Raw genomic sequence first — 15,328 nt, 5'->3', positions numbered from 1 at the left:
TTGGGTTAGTAAACTTTAAGACCAAATTCGGAAAGCCCAATGCAAGCAAAATTCACAGTTAGGTGAACCATTGGTACAGTTTCCCCAGCTAGCCATGGAAGATCATACGGGTTGTTGGAGTGATTGTGTTCTTTGGAGATTTCTCTCCCACGTGATTTGAAGTGTTGGTACAATTCATGCAAAACAGATGTGCAATTTTTAATTTTTTTTAAAAAGTTAATTATTGAACAAATGAACCTAACTCCTTTTTCAACTGCAAACCCCTTTTCAAACATCAGCAGCATTATCCACTGTGTTTTATGGGATGAAAATTTTAAGATCTCAAAATGTCATATATTAAAATATTAGAGTTGTATAAATTGTGAGATTTTATTTCACTTCCTCTGTCATCATGGTCATCATTTTTACAGCCACTGGAAAAATGTGAAAAATTATCAAAGAAAATTTAGAGTTTTGCTGCATCAGTGATTATTTTTGTCAGCCCAAAGCAATGCAGGTTTGCCTGACATGCAAATACAAATTATTCCCCCAATCTATTTTGAAATGTTTCATTCAGGTTTTAGGAAGAGAGCTAGACTCAGTCAGGTATTGTGACTGAATTGCTAACAAAGTTAAGACCTGAATACTTTTCTAACCCTCTCCCTGCCAGGTGCTTATTTGCTCTTGGGAAGAGCAATTCCCACATAAGTCAATGGAATGTCTAGGTGTTCTGCACCTTGCAGGACTAAAATCATAGTGAGCGAGGCTAATGGGAGATATAGAGAAACATGGACAGGGAGTATCCATGATAAACAGCTGAACATGCCCATTCAGGTACCAAACGAGAATGCCACTTTATGGGTCTGATCAGGGAGGATCTGCAGTGTGTGACTTTTTCAGGTTTGGGTGGAGAGCGCGTGGTTAAGGGTTTTGCCCAGCTTTCCCATCTCCTTTACCATATATGCAGAAAAAGCTGCCACGATTTAGCCCATAAAATAAGATTTGGGGGCAATTTTTCAGAGTCATTTAGGTGCCTAAATATGCAGATAGGCGTTTCATGGGACTTTCAAAAGCACCTAGGTGTCTAACTCCAATTGAATTAAATAGGAATTAATCACTTAGGCCCTTTGTAAATCCCACTAGGCTCCTATCTGCATCTTTAGACACCTAAATATCTTTAAAAATCTGGCCACTGGTAAAGAATTTAAATACATCCGTTCACTAATGACAGGCATCAGTTTAGTACTTTTGGAACAGGATCACCAGACTTCTTAGGGTATGTCTACACTGCAATTAAAAACCCGCAGCCAGCCTGTGCCTGCCAACTCAGCCTCATGGGGCTCAGAGCAGCAGGCTGTTCAATTGCGGTGTAGATGTTGGGGTCAGGCTGGAGACCGGGCTCGAGGAACCTGAGAGATGGGAGGGTGCCAGAGCTTGGGCTGCAGAACGTCTATATTGCAACTAAACAGCCTCTTTGCCTGAGCCCTGCAAGCCAGAGTCAGCTAGCACAGGCCAGCTGTGGGTGTCTAACTGCAGTGTATGTAGACATAGCATCAGAGCTTAAATTTGCCTGGAGCGAACAGCCAGGGGCAGTAGCTTAGGCAAAACTGACTGGATTATGCTGGTACTTTTTCAATCTACATCTAGACGCCAGAACAGAGAATTCTTTACAAAAGAGAGGGTGGGAGAAATTTGTAAATCCAACTGGAAATCAAAGAAAATGTTTGTTCAGTCTGAGTTTGAAACATGGATAGGTTATGGCAATTTTATATTTTTTCTATTTAAGGCACTCATCTGTAGCAGTGCTCCCAAATGGAGGTGGCTGTTTCAATAGCATATGTCACAGTTCAGGGCCACTGCACCTGAATTCCCCACTTGTGGTCCACCAAAGGCACCCACTCTAGGGCTATGTCTATACTACAGACCTTACAGTGGCACAGCTGTACCAATGCAGCTGTGCCGCTGTAAGGTCTCCTGGGTAGCCATTCTATGCCTGCGGGAGAGAGCTCTCCCACCAGCATAATTAAACAATCCCCAATGAGTGGCTGTAACTATGTCAGGGGAAGACAGTCTCCTGCCGACTTAGCACTGTTCACACTGGCACTTTTGTCAGTGAAACATTTATCAGTCGTGGGTGTGTGGGTGTTTTTTCACACATCTGACCAACAAAAGTTTCACTGACAAAAGTGCTAGTTTAGACATAGCCTAGGTTCCTGGTTTTTCAGCCATCACCTCTGTTGGGCAGAGAGACCCATGTCTCTCTCCCTCCTAACCAGGGGGTTTCCAGGCTGCACACTTCCCAGCCTACACTGTGATATTCCCAGCAAGACTGACTGCCTAAAAGACCAACAACTTCACTTTGCTTTCTCTCCAGACTCTACGCTCAGCATATTGCCTGCTGTGATAGGGCGTGGCCCTCACACTCACATTAACCCTAAAGGTTAACCTGAATAGGTTAATGTAGAACAGATGGGCCAATGAACTTCTTAGACTGCAAACTGGGGAATATTTACTCAGACAGGAGAACTCTAAGTAAGAGAAAGTCACCTGTGCAGGAACAGGTGGGGCTTCTATAAAAACAGGAAGCTGGTAGGAGAAAAGAGACTGCAGTCACTCTCCCTGGGACAAGAGAGAGAAAGGGATTTGGACTCAAGAGGAAGGGTTTGTCTATCAGGTCCAGGAGATAGGGGGTTGGCTAAAAGGGTGGAGAATAAGAGCCTGGGACAGGCAAGATAGGAAGTAGTCCAGGAGTGGCAGGAAGGTTTGTGCTCATACAGATCTTGGGTACTGGAGGCAGGATTTCTGGTCTGGAACCCAGAGTAGAGGGAAAGGCTGGGTTCCCCTAACAGCCACTGAATGAGAGGTACAATCTGGGCAGTGAACTTGAAGACTGTATGGGTCCACTTTTTCTGGCTACTAACGGAGTGGCTCAGCCAGGGCAGTTCAGGACCGTCTGGGATGGTGTGGAAGGTCTTGATAGTACCCTGGAAGGGGAGGACTATTTGTGACTTGGCTGGAGGGCTAAGCCATGAAGATGAGGTGTGGCAGCTCCTGAGGAGCAGGAGAGGGCCCACAGAGTGAGACAGCAGGCTGAGGAACTGCAAGAAGAGGGTGTTGGGCTGGCCAAGCTAATCCCCAGACACGGCCAGCAGGAAGTGCTCCGATAGTGAGTAGAGACTCCGATGACACCCTCAGTTATGTTACCACACAGCACTAAGCAAGCGTTTTCACCTTAAGAATCAATGTATTACTGAGAAAACATATTAAAAACAAGAAAACACCCTTGCTAAAAAGCTTGCCAGAGGTCACCTCAACTCCACCTTGGGCTCTAGTAGGTGTCTGTCCTTCAAAACCCTCCAGTGGACTGCAAAGATATTTAAACTTAATTCAATGAGTTCTCACAAGGCATGGCAGGAAATAGCCATATCTGTCACAACACAGTCTTAATTCTGACCTGGATAACCATTTACAGCTTCATCGGGCCAGAAAGGGTGCCCTTCTAGATCCCAGCCTACAGAAAGCACAACTTTGTATTTCTACCTAAGCAAATCATTGCCTAAAAAAACCTCCATTATATTTCTTGTTTTCTTTTCCGCAAAAAAATAAAACCACTATTTAAATCATTTCACTTCCACCTTTACTGGTTGGATATAAAAGTTTCAGACATCTGGTACTAACTTTCTGAACCAGATAATATTTTTTGTCAGAACTCCCCCAACCTCCGAGTTTCATGCATGTCATGTTTGTGCGTCACAATCTGTCAAAGGGTCTGCCCTCAGCTGTATATTTTGCACTGTAATCTTTGCTAAGCATGCCTCTAGTTTAAAGGCCTGATCCCGAAGGGTGCTGAGCACCCCCAGAGGTTGCTCAGCACCTTGCAGTAACAAGCTATAAAGGCTGGATTCAGGAAAGCATCTCTGTCCAGGAAAGCACATAAACATGTGCCTAACTTTAAGCATGTATTTAAGTCCCAAGTTAATGGGACTTAAGGACATACTTAAAGTTAAATATGTACTTAACTGTTTTCCTGAATCAGGGCCTAAATGGTGAGCCAGAGCATATTTTAGTGTCAGAGCAGTTCTTTACATTAATTGTACTTCAGCAAAATTCTTATAGTTCCAGGTGTCCCTAGTTTACACAAAGTTTCACTCACTTTGTTTCACAAGCACATATACAGAACATAACAAAGTAGCATTTGTTCATTAGATACTAAATTAAGGGGGACAAATTCCACAGTTGTGTTCAGGTCCATTTGAACTCCAATGAGAAAATAAAAATAAAATGATAGCACAAGATGCAATCAACCAAACCTGGATATGCATTTTTACAGTCATACTCTCTACCAATAATATGTAAATTCCGTATTTGAAGACCGATATAAACTATAGAGTCTACTACCCTTTCCATTCATACTTGCAACTCCAACTGGAATATCTTGAAGTTGTATGCATACATCAAAGAGCCTTGGAAATATGAACAGATGTGATTAAATTGTTTTTCCCTTTTATAGTCATATCAAAAGGATCAGACTATTTAATGTACACAATGATAAACTCTTGTTATTTGGCAAAGTCTTCCCTCTACTCCAGAGGGTCTCCTCACCTGTTGTTACATTAGTAGTGTTTCCCCTGTGCAATCTTTCCCTTCATAATGACAGCATAAATTATTTTTTCACAAATTGGCACATTATACTTACCTAGATGCAGGTTCTATGCATTCCACTAAAACACAGTAAGACAGTATGTCCTGCCATTCAGTTTAACAGATGAACTCAGATTATAGGTCCAAATTCCACTCTGAGCTACATGTACTGAAACTCAGAGCCGAATTTGGCCCTTAGTATAATTTAGAGTTATATTCTATCAGTGCTTATTTTTGTCAACTCAAAGCATGTAGTTACACCGGGGTGAATTTGGCCCACAATATCTATCTGAAAAATGTATAATATGCAAACTCCAGCTTGTTGCATCTATATTCATCATTAACCATAATGGAATCCTCGGTATATGAAAACTGACCTGCTAAATTTCATGGGCCAGATTCTCAGCTGGTGTAAATTGGTATAGCTCCACTGAAGGCAATGATCATATTCAAGGAACACCCCAAAACAGCCAGTTATAGACATAGGGATGGTGGAATTTTATTCAACATCCCCCTTCCAGCTGATAATTACACTTTGGGAACAGCCTCTTATCACCCCTTCCAAAGGGCATAGCCTAACAGCAGTACAAACGTACAGTTCATAAATATGTAAGTATGAGATGATATGAAAAGCTATGAATGGTAGACAGCAGTGGAAATTTTACTTAAGCACACACGTGTGTAATGTAGTGAATAATATGACGTGGTATTGTACAGAGGTTTTATTAGCATGAGGGCTTTGGGATCATTACTATTATTCACGGGGTGAATCCAGGAGTGAGTTATACAAATCATCCCAAATGAGTGCCAGTAAAGCCTTTAAACCCTATCACATCATCATGTAGCCTGCGTATGCCATATATTTTACAGGAATCTATTTTAAGATGTTTGAGCATTTTTAAAATGTGGAGCTGTATTCACTCCCTAGGTTCTATCAGCACCTGCCAATGGAACCCAGGCTAATCTCACTCTATCTGGACACCTAGATTTAGCTGGCACTGGTAAGGCAGGCTGTACGGCAAGACCAGGTTAGAATACCCAGGGCAGTTGATGATTTAGCACATCCCCTGGACAGCCTGTATCAGACCAGTGGCTGTGTAATTGGAGCATACGGCTACTGCCAGAAATTAAAGCTGCTCTCCCTTGGTAAGTGAATGCCCTAGGTGACACAGTTGTTCTGCTGGTGCAGGGGGTGCAATTTTCACTTCACTACTGCACTCAGAGGTGAATTAAGTCCTTTATTGGTACTCTTAAAGTTCAGGGGTGAAGTCCTCACCTATTGTAGTCAATGAGATTTTTGCCATTCACTTCACTGGGGTCAGGATTTCACCCAGACTTAGTTACCATGCGCAAGGCTCAGAAGGAGAAGAAAATGATATAATACATTTTGGAATCCATGAAAGAAAGAAAAATAGCTGTTCTGTACAGAATAATGTTCCAGAGCCAGAAGCAATTGTTATGGATTCCAGTGAGCAAATGAGAATCTTCTCTTTCCACATAGGCTTGTGAGATACTGCTCCAGAACTGAAAAGTGACTATCGTGCACCTCAAAGGAATATTTTGCAAGAGGTAAATTCCTCACACGACACAATTCATGACCATTAATAGTATCTGCAGTGGCGTTAGAGTTAGTGGGGCCCTGTGCTCAGCTTCATTGTTGGGGCCCCTCCTTGGGATCCAGCCAAGAAAAAGAACATTCTCTCATCTCCCCCCACCCCCGTTTTTCATTCTTTTTTTCTTCCTCCTCCTCCTATAAGTTATAGGAAGTAAATGAAAATAAAGTGAGGTACCTTGATTGTTTTTGTAGTCTAATTTATTTTTCCACAGACCACTTGAAAATCGCTGAGGGTCTCGGCGGACCACTTAATGATCTTTCCAAATATTGTTTGTACTGTTAGCTAACTATTGTAAAGCGCTTTGGATAAGAGCGCTTTATAAAAAAAATGTAAAAAATTGTTGGGGTGCAGGGTCTGGCCAGGACCTGGAGTGCAGGAGGGGGCTCAGGGCTGGGGGTGCAGGGTCTGGGAGGAAGTTAGGGTGTAGGAACAGGCTGGGATGCAGGGTCTGGCCAGGAGTTAGGATGCAGGAGGGGGCTCAGGGCTGAGGCAGGGAGCTGGGGTGTGGAGCGCTTAGGATGCAGGAGGGGCAGGAATGCCGCACGCTCGGGGGAGGAGGTGGGGAAGAGGTGCGGGAGGGGGAGCTTGGCTGCCGGTGGAGGCGGAGCCTGCAGCAGGAGACCCAGGAGCCGGCAGGACCAAGCTTCTGCCGCCAGAGCTGCCCGGCCTTGGGGCCCCCCCTCGTTGGGTGGCCCCATGCCAGGGCACCCTGTGTTTTATGGTAAAGCCGCCTCTGAGTATCTGCTTGAGAAAATCCCAGAACTGGAATTGTAATACTGTTTATAAATCAGAATTTGTGAATCAGGGATAGTTTGGGCAGACTCAGCCAATGTGCCACCTACAAACATCCCTGCTCTTCTAGTCAAGTGGGCTTTCTTGAACAGAAGAGCAGATCTCCACACTGAGTTGTATAACACTGGTGGAGGATTTTCTGTTTATTTTGTGGTTGAGTAAAACCATTTTAATTTTTGTTTCTTTTGTCATAACCGATGCACTCTAGAAACCTCAAGAATAAAACCTTGCAGAGGGAATATGCTGGATGAAATATTTTCATTGCAGAGGCAGCTGCTTCATCCACACCAGTGGTTTTCAACCTGTGCTCCATGGACCCCTGGGGTTCCGTAGACTATGTCTACGATTTCCAAAGGGATCCATACCTCCATTCGAAATTTTTTAGGAGTCCGCAAATGAAAAAAGGTTGAAACCACTGATTGACACTATCAATGTACACTATTTGAGCGGAATTTCATCACTCAAAATGAAGGGAGTGAGTAAAACAACAATATAGAACCAGAGGACCAAATTCAGAAGTAATACATAAATCAGAACACCTTACAATCCCTCGGAGTCAGTTAGATCTCCTTACACCCACTCAACCACCCTATGAGGGAATACAAATTGATACAATTTACACCTTCCTCCAGCTCCTCAGAATGTAAGTTACATCAATATATACTGATTTTCACAGCAGTTGTGGTGGAAGTCAGACAGGGATGGGAAGGGGTGTCTAATACCACCTAACAAAATACCTGTGAATTTTGTCCAGAAATGTTAGTAAATTCCATTTTTGAAAATATATTAAACAAACAGTAAATTATTTGGCAGCTGAATTTAAATAAAGTGTTTTTCTTTTTTAAGTTAAATTTGTGCTTCTAGTAGAACTGGTTGACAATTTTCCCTTAATGTTTTTTTGAATGGAAAATGGATTTTTGACAAAATGGAAATTTTCACATACACACAAAAATTCATTTTCAACAGAAAACAAAAAAACAATGTTTTGACAAAAACCTGAAAAGCTTCAAAAAGAAAATTTTCAGCAAAAATGACTTTTTTTAAAAAAAAAATAAAAAAATTATTTTCTTTTTGGTATGTAACATGTCAGAGTGTTGGCATGAGGAAGGTGGTAACTGAGAATGGAGACATATGTGATCATTCTTCGGACATCTTTCACAAGCTAATGGCCTGATTTTGTAGGCTCTTGGATGACCCTATCCATGGTGAACTCAATACTATCAATGAATGCTTTATGCCCTTAACATCTGTATGTGCGAACAGATGCTATCACCCTTGTGTCTCTACCCCTGCAGCAGCCCTTAAGCAGTAGTTAATCCATCTAGGAGATGGTGCATCCTTTTTATACGATATAAAGCTAAGCTGCATGCATTTTGAAGAAATAAAATCAATATTGCTGGTAGGTAATAAACCTCCCCTTTTGACCAAACAGTGTCCCTTGCTTGGAGATCCACAGGGACCAATGGAGCAGTATGACAGAAGCTGTGGAAAACCCTCTTTAGAACATGGAATTGTGTTGAGGAGTCACATTTCCACAATGTAACACAGATAAGTCATTTGTGCTGCTGCTTATTTTAAGTTCTAACCCTCAGATCTCATGGCAGGATACAGCCCTAAATTAGCTATTCCATAGTAGGACCAGCCAAAAATGTTTTTATTATTATTAGCTCCCAATATAATATGCTTTTGACCAATAACATTTTTTATTTTTTGGAAAAATACCATGTCTTTATTCAAACCTATAACTTGGATTATGCATCAATGTGGAATGCAGTGCAGCTATTCCTGAACATTCCAACTATGTATAAAAGAGTTTGGAATTCCCCAAACAGTATCTCTTCACTCCAGGCCATTTACAAATGTGGTTAAAATGAATGAAGTAATATCTTCAGAAAGGAAGGAGACTTTTGAGTCACGTCTGACACATTTAACTACGATGACTGCTTTCCATAGTTCAAGGTTTTGACTGTCTATTTCAATACAGTGGAGAAGTGTTTGATAATGATTAGTCCCTGATGCTTATCCTGTTACAGGATACTTATACACATGCATGAAATACCTTGGGGAGAGTAAAGAATGTATCCACGACCTCGTGGATTCCAAGTGGAAAACCACAGAGTTCACCAAAAAAGCTGCTGGATCGAATCAAACTCTTGCTTGGTCTGTTTTATTGCCATTCTGTTTCACTCCAGATCAGTTGTCAAATTTCTATATCTACATTTTCAGGCTATCTGCTAACCTGAAGGTGCAGAGCCATAAACTCCACAAAAACAAAACATACCACACTGGAGTGACCGCCATGTAATTTCTGTCTGAAGGTTACAATTATGCACACAAGCACTCTACAGAAATACAACTTTCCAAAGAAAAACAGGGCCTCGCCTGAAAGTAAGGTGACGTCAGGACAGGAATATATCTCCAAATGGTGGTTCTCTCCAATTTATGCTTAGCTCACTGTTAAAGACAAAGCCCTTTTCAAAAGCTTTAACCCATGCAATACTTAATCTCAGCTGACGCAACGTTCATACATGCAATAAAAGGGAAAGAAATACTGAGAGACTATTCCAAGACTGAAATCACAAACTAGGGAAATGGAATATATCTTTTGTTGAAAGGTAAAGTCAAATAAGAGTATTTTTGAAAGCATAATTATGAAATCCTTCTCAATAACAATGGGTAACCAAATAGATATTCTCTAGATGCATACCATGTATCTGTTTCCTGCAAGCCCTCTATGGGCTGAACTCCCTTTGAGTTTAAAACATTTCTACACATAGAGGTCTTGCATAATCAGCCCCCGACTTGGCGTTTGAAACCAAAAAGTCTATGCCTTCAGGCAGCTCTCCCCCACTAATCTGGGCTACCTAGGAATGTAAAGGAGAATTATTATTATTTCTCAGTTTTCTATATTTATAAGCAAGTCTCTAGTACTTTTCATTGCAAAAACAACTTTGAAAACTGTGATCAGATCACTGGTTGGAAGTTTATTATGGATTTTTTCTGAAGATCACATGTTTTCATCAGAGCTAAGTTAGGGTCTACGAACGCCATGGTGAGAGCTCCTTTTGTGAGGACCCTGGATTGGTTTCTATCAGATATCTATATCGCTGTTTTCCATTCACTTAAGAGAGAAACTGATTTATATATACTCACTGAAAGTGCTGGATAAAAATCAAATTGGCTTTGCTTTACACAACATTGTGATTCAAATATTAACATTTTCAGTCATATGTAAGCACTTACCATAAGGCTGATGCTATCTAAATAAGAAACAAGAAACAATAACATTTTAAAATATCTAAATAAAACTGGATGAATACCTCAAATTTTCTGTGAATATTTACTTGATTAAATAATTGAATTTGTATCATCAGGAATGGTAGAAACCACACATTTTAAACTAATATTAGAAAAATAAATTAGATAAATATAGATTAGATTTTAACCTCAAACTTAAGTAATTACATAAGAAAACTAATTTTAAGAATTAGTCACCCAATTCTGCAACATGCAATACCATATAACCTATGTATCCAATCAAAATTACACAGCACCACTTAGATTTTGAGTACTTGTAATGAATGATTCCACAAACTATGAACAGAACAAACATTACTCACAGAAATTTAGTGAATAATTTTGAATAGCAAATTCAAAGTCATTGTAAGCTGTCTGCAGACAATTCATGAACCAAACAGAGGCTAGATTTATTGAGTAAATTATCTCCTGCAAATTATTCACCCATCTCTGCCAAACATGGCGAAGTTCTGTCATTTTATAGGTTAGCATGAGTATATAATGACTAAAATTAGTTTTATGTGAGAAATAGAGTGCAAGCTTAGCTTAGATATATATGAGCAGGAAATAAAATATAGTTAACATTTGCTCTATTTCTCTTCACTGTCATATTCAAGAAATACCTATTGTTCAGTAATAGAATTTACCAGAGGAAAATATGTTGTATTATGGAAATGAAGGGTTTTGTGACAGGAGGTATGTCTCAGTGAAGTGAAAAGCCAACCCCCTACCCACAAAATTTTCTATGAGCACTATTGGTTTGATGTTTTCTCTTACACTTGTGACCACATTCACTCTTGCTGGTTTAGGGTGGTGCAAACTGCACCTATCTGCCATAGCTTTGGCCACCAAACCCCAGGGGATTCACCCAAAGGAACACTGTCAATTAAATCATACCTTGTCCTCTTTGGGGGAGTCTGAACAAGGAGAAAGCTTAAAGTTCCTTCAGGACGTTCACAGGGGGAGAGTGCTATGGAGATGTGCTCAAGTGGCATACCCCCCGGACTGCCCAAGCCAGATCACCTCTCCCACTACCACTGCCAGCTTTAATGCTGGGGTAGTCCAATGGACCTTTTGGTGACAAAGAGGAAGTTTTAACTACTTTGAACCACTGTAGCCTTCCCCCGGCAGGTTTTCTACCAATGGAGTCTGTGACAGGTTCGGTCACAGAGACCCCCTTGTGACTGTCACCTGATGTGCTGAAACTACCTCTGACCCCGTTTTCCACTGCCAGCTTTGGACTCCAGAACCCTGTCTTGTTGAGCCAGACATGCTAGTCTGCTGCAGCACAGACCCAGGTCTGGTCCACGTCCCCAAAGCTGCAGACTTTAACCAAAAAACTGCTTAGCAAGTTACCTATCTCCAGCACCCAGACACCCAGTTCCCAAAGGGATCCAAATCCCAATTAAATCCATTTTACTCTGTATAAAGCTTATACATGGTAAACTCATAAATTGTCCACCTCTATAATACTGATAGAGAGATATGCACAGGTGTTTGCTTCCCCAGGTATTAATCACTTACTCTGGGTTTACTAATAAACAAAAGTGATTTTATTAAGTATAAAAAGTAGGATTTAAGTGGTTTCAAGTAATAATAGGCAGAACAAAGTAAGTTAACAAGCAAAATAATACAAAACACACAAGTCTAAGCCTAATACATTTAAGAAACTGAATACAGGTAAATCTCACCCTCAGAGATGGTCCAATAAGCTTCTTTCACAGACTAGACTCCTTCTTAGTCTGGGCCCAATCCTTTCCCCTGGTACAGTTCTTGTTAGTTCCAGCTCAAGTGGTAACTAGGGGATTTCTCATGACTGGCAGCCCTCTTTGTTCTGTTCCACCCCCTTTTATATCTTTGGCACAAGGATGGAATCTTTTGTCTCTCTCTCGGTTCCCACCCTTCCTTCTAAATGGAAAAGCATCAGGTTTAAGATGGATTCCAGTATCATGTGACATGTTCACATGTCCTGTGAGACTTCATTACCCACTGGCTGGCACACACACGTATACAGGAAAGCTTACTAGTAAACAGAGCCATTTACAACCAATTGTCTTAGTTAATGGGAGCCATGAAGATTCCAAGCCACCATTAATGGTCCACATTTGCTTCAGAGTAATACTTCATATTTCTAGCTTCAGATACAAGAATGATACATTTATACAAAAAGGATGAACACACTCAGTAGATTATAAACCTTGTAATGAAACCTTACACAAGACCTTTTGCATAAAGCATATTCCAGTTGCATTATATTCACACTCATTAGCATATTTCCATAAAACATATGGAGTGCAATGTCAGAGTGTCCTCCTGGGCCTGAAGTTACAGCAGCTGAAATACTGGGCTTACTATAACACATGTTTTTCTGAAACAGTTAACTCAAAAGCAGAATATTTCAGTGTAAATTTTATTGCATGGCCTGACTGAAGCATATTCTCCATATCATACAGAATCTGTTGCAGATTCTCCATATGGACACAAACACTCTTTTATTTTATTTATGGACTCAAAGTCCTTCAGGGAGTGTGTGACAAATCCAAATGATGGCACTACAGGCTGAATTTTTGCATCTTGAGTACTGACATAGTTGGAAGATATATAAACTCATATATAATCAAAACACTCTGTACTGAATATGCACCTAAGAAGGCGCATGTATGTTTTTCCAACATGGGTTTGGATTAAGTGACACTCATCGGGCCTGATCATTCCCATCCTAGAGCCCTGTATGGAGGGTCCCCTCCACATACAAAAGGGTACTGAGCTGATTCTGCATCACTATCCCCCACTGGGCATACACCACAGGACTGGGGTGCACAACAAGGGAGGTCATGACAAATAGGTAGGCTGAGGAGGGATGCAAATTACCCCATCTGGCAATGTGGAGATTCCCTGGAAGAAATAATACAGCCTGACACTGCATTATTTTATGTTTGTAGCCCCATTGTGAAGGAGCGGAGAGACCGCTGCCTGGCACAGCAGGGTTTAAAGAAAATCTCTGGGCTCAGCTAGCCCTGCCCCATTATACCTGCAGCCAATGCCAGGCCTGGAGGAGGGAGAAAAGAAGGGAGTCTGGCTCAGTCAAGGGCTGACTGGCGAAGAGGCAGGAGCTCTCTGTATGCCTGCCTGAAGGCACAGACCAGTAAGTTGCCTGCTAATGCAGCCACTGGACGCAAGTAAATCTTCCCCTGCCAAGGGGAACCTACAGATAAGCCCCAACTGTGGGACAACTGGACTAGTGGGGCCATGCCCCAAACTAAAAGGACTCACAAAGGGAGCAGACCAGGAAAACAGGCCCTGAACTCCCCCTCCCCCCTCACGGCTGGGAGAAAAGTCCATCTCCCCTTTTTAGGGGTTTGAGCAACACAGAACCCTGGGCCAGGACCTGAGGGAAAAGGAGGGGTCAGGTCCCCGTACAGTTTCCCTAACCAACGATCTAGCCATTAAGCTGCCTGGCCACTGAGGGCCCTATCGCACCCATCTTGGGGATTCTGAGGGCATCTGAGACCCGGAGTTTGCTAGGAGGCCAGAGCCAACACAGTGGCCTCCATGCAGATCACTCTGGTCTCCTACAGATCACAGCCCGGGGGACCTAATCAATGTGGGAGCAAATCCCTCCTAAACCCCAATAGAATGAGATTTTTCCTCCATACTCCCTTCCCACACTGGAGTGGATGATCCAACCTCCTGAAAAATGTTCCTAATACATCTATTCCAGAAGTTAGTAAATTAGAGAACTGATGGAATATGGGACCAGCACTTCCTAATTTTGGTGAAATCACATCCCACCTTAAATGTTTGGGGTTATACTGTCACCAATATCAGCCTGTCTGATCAGTGACTGGCAATGTTTATTTTTTTATTTCAAATGTATTAATAGAAAGAAATTAAATACATATGGTGATGCCTCTCTAAAATATTTATCAAATAAAAATGATATTTTTGATTGCTGTTTTTATGCAGAACAAATATATGACACAAAACACAGTCCATTAGTAGGTTTGAAATTCTTCTGATCCATTTTCCCTTATATTCCTTTATGCTTTTCATCCTTGTTATTTATCTTTGGCATAAACCCCTTATTTCTATTGGTTTAATTTCTGTTTTTAACTTTTGGCACCTCCATTTCAAATGTATGAATTTAAAAAAAAAAAAAACAACCACAGCTGTATAAACATCAGACATTTAGAGAGGAAAGTGACTTTCAATAAGTGTTGACTTTTATTGCAAAAAGCTCTGGAAAAGTATGTATCAGAAAGACTGGCATTTGCATTGCAATTTAAATCCAGCCTTATTAATAAAAATCTGAATACACTATAAAAATAGAAATATGGTACACCTTTAGCTAAACCAAGCATGTTGGAAGGATATAAGTCATCTTTAATAATACTTTGATTTGTGGCCTTCATAGCTTTGTTTTCATTTTATTTCAAATGCATTTGAAGAATGTCTATAAATAGCTAACACTGACGGAATATATAATTTTAGACTTTTTTTTTTTCAGCATCTGGATTCTGCAGCAGTTAGTGGATGGACACATGGACCCTTCACTTGTGAAGCTGTAAATTCTAAATAAAGCCTTAGAATAATGATTTTTGTGTGTATAAATGTACTTCCTAGCAGTGAATGGAAAACCACGTCATAAAATTTACAACACATTATTTCACATCTACCCAGAAAAGGTGCAAGGTTGGGTTAGAAATGTACAGGAATTCCTTTCAAGTTAATATGAAACTCATTAGGCCTAATACTTGATCGTTTACTTCTTTATTCCTCAAAAGTAGTGTCAATGATTTCTCTAATATTCTATTTAGAAACAAAATACAAGAATAATGTACTCAGAGTACTGAGTCTGCTCACCCATTAGGAGAAAAGTAAAGAAAAAACAAGTGGAATTTCTGTAGCTTTGGCATTTAGATTACATAGAATTGTTAAAAAGAAGTGCTATAACAAAAATTCTATGGATTATTGTTTAAACTAAGTTAATAAAGAAATTCAGA

At 40.8% G+C, this 15,328-nt stretch overlaps 1 protein-coding gene across 3 annotated transcripts in view; it reads right to left on the bottom strand.

The window, feature by feature from the left end:
- ERG (ETS transcription factor ERG) overlaps positions 1–15,328 on the bottom strand; it is a 208,748-nt gene that overhangs the window by 143,503 nt on the left and 49,917 nt on the right. The gene's annotated exons all lie outside the window — the stretch shown is intronic.

Source organism: Terrapene carolina, unplaced genomic scaffold (assembly GCF_002925995.2).
Source record: "Terrapene carolina triunguis isolate 2854851 unplaced genomic scaffold, T_m_triunguis-2.0 Scaffold30, whole genome shotgun sequence".
Classification (NCBI taxonomy): Eukaryota; Metazoa; Chordata; order Testudines; family Emydidae; genus Terrapene; species Terrapene triunguis.
This window is presented reverse-complemented; position numbering and strand designations above follow the sequence as displayed.